The sequence below is a fragment of the Carassius auratus genome, unplaced genomic scaffold, assembly GCF_003368295.1.
Source record: "Carassius auratus strain Wakin unplaced genomic scaffold, ASM336829v1 scaf_tig00216185, whole genome shotgun sequence".
NCBI classification, from domain to species: domain Eukaryota; kingdom Metazoa; phylum Chordata; class Actinopteri; order Cypriniformes; family Cyprinidae; genus Carassius; species Carassius auratus.
The window spans coordinates 119550-121896 of record NW_020528446.1 but is presented as its reverse complement, the minus strand read 5'-3'; positions in this window follow the sequence as shown (position 1 = coordinate 121896).

Genomic DNA, 2347 nt, shown 5'->3' with positions numbered 1-2347 from the left:
AAAATGTTATCTTTTTTTCTAGCGATTATTGTTGATTTGATTACACAGATCCTATTTAAACTGAACTGACCTAGACAATGACGTCTCTGCATTCAATAATAAAATACATTTAACTGGAAATTGAGTGTTTAAGCTTGTCATTATAAATTGCTCTATTCTCCTATTTGATACTATTCAGTGCTTTGATACAATCTGTATTATTAAAAGCACTATATAAATAAAGGTGAATGATAGTTGATCTTTTGTTTAATGGAATTAAATTGATGTGTAATTCCTTAAAACATTGGCAACAGTTCCAATTAAGAAAACACTGCCTTAAGATAGTCAATCTGCTTTTTTTTTATACAAATCTCACCTGTACACATTCTGGAGAGGTTGAGCAACTGTCCCCTCTCTCTGCCAGTGACGTCACAGCCTGCCTTTCCTACAGACCAGTTAGGACATAAAGTAATAGTAATGAATTAAAAGAATAAAATATAATAAAGTATTTTAAGATATTCGTTGCAAAACAAATATGATTTATTGTGAAATGATAATTTTACTCCGCGAGCAGCACGTAGACAAACAAAAGACAGCAGAAACCAATAATTTGTTACGCCTTATTTAGCAGGCGCTTTTATCCAAAGCGACAATTAGGAGAGCATTTGACACAATGAATCCGGCGCGACGTGACGAGGTCCATACGGGTTCAATTGTCTTTTGACGTTACAGTAGGTTAGATCATAACATGAAAACTTTATCGCGCGATTCGTGTCATCGCGACATACTGTAACATACTTACAGTGTGTGTTTGAAAAAAGGATGTAATCGTCCTTTGCTTTTTTCTGGGGTGCATTTTATCCCAGACGGCCTATTAGCAAAGTGAACAAACGAACGAACGAATATTCAGAAGAGCAACAAGAGATTTGAAGCTCATAGCAGACGCGCCCAGGAGATGATTCGCTCTGTGATTGGCTGAATGTTACTTCACTCAAATCTAAGTAACAAATCAGAGAACACTGCCGGAAATATTCACGCTGGATCCTAAAAAAAAAAAAAAAATTAAAAAAAAAAAATTAATAAAAATTAGCAGGGGTCAGAATCACCTGTTTCTAAAAGTGCGGGGGACGTGTCCCCCCCGTCCCCCCCGGTTGCTACGCCCCTGGTCTACTATGTGATACGTTACTCACTTCGTTTTGTGTCAGAACTTTCACACTTTCTTTCATAAATTCACCCCGTCTGTGTTTCTAAAGCGACACGGATTGAATCGCAGAATTTAGTCACAAATAGAACTTGCAGTATAAAGCAGAAAGTCAGATAATTCTGCCATTTTTGAACGAATAAATCAAAAGTAGGGCTGTACATTTATAGCTCTTCACTATATTGACACATGATGGTAGGCTACACGCCAGCGAGCTATGAGAGGATTTCACCATTTAATTTGATAAAACTATGGTCATTCATTCGTATTGTATGGACACAAACTGCAATGTCTTTAAGACAACCTGTCAAAAAAAAAAAAAAAATCTCGGTATAACTTTTAAGAAATAACTTTTAAGAAATTTAAATACAAATATAAAAAAAAAAACAAATATAGCCTAGTATTGCACAGTAGAGTATATACTTCAAGTAGGCCTAATAGCTAATAATAATGATAGTTTATTACTTAACACAGAAACTCTGTCTACAACCCACCAAAATAAAAGCTCGGTCTAACTCAAATTATGTAAGAAATTGCACAGTAAAATATACTTTAAAAAAAGATCTCCTAAAATGTTATTTTAAAGTAATATCAAACAGATTTCCATATATGTTTTAATTTAAACTTGCCAAAACAATAACACCATATTTTTCAAAAACAATTTCTAAAAGTACATTTGTATTTGTGCCTATAATGGTTATTTATTTATTTTTATTATTGTCAGCTATATTGTTATATAACATCTAAGGCTAAATGTAGCTCTTGACTGGTTGAGTTAGATGATGATTAACACTAAACAGTAGAAAATCAGTTGAGTCTCCCCAGCTGGAAATGTCATTGGCTGTTAAAATCTTGTGTTTCTTATAATAAATTGACATATTGATAACACTGAACCTTTTATAATGCTCTTAATTACATGTCGATGCATACTGTATGCATTAGTGAGAAATAAAGTTTAAAATGTGACACTGGTGTAAATGGTGTATATAAAGCAGTGTTGTTGTTTTTTTCTTTTCTTATTTTATATACAGTCAGTCAAAAAAAAAAAATTTTCCCCTCTCACAAATCTGCCCCTCATCACCTGTGTCTTAACCTTAATGCATTTCCTGTGATAAGGCCCATTACTTCTATCACACTTCTATCTCCTATTAAGTGAGATCACATTGT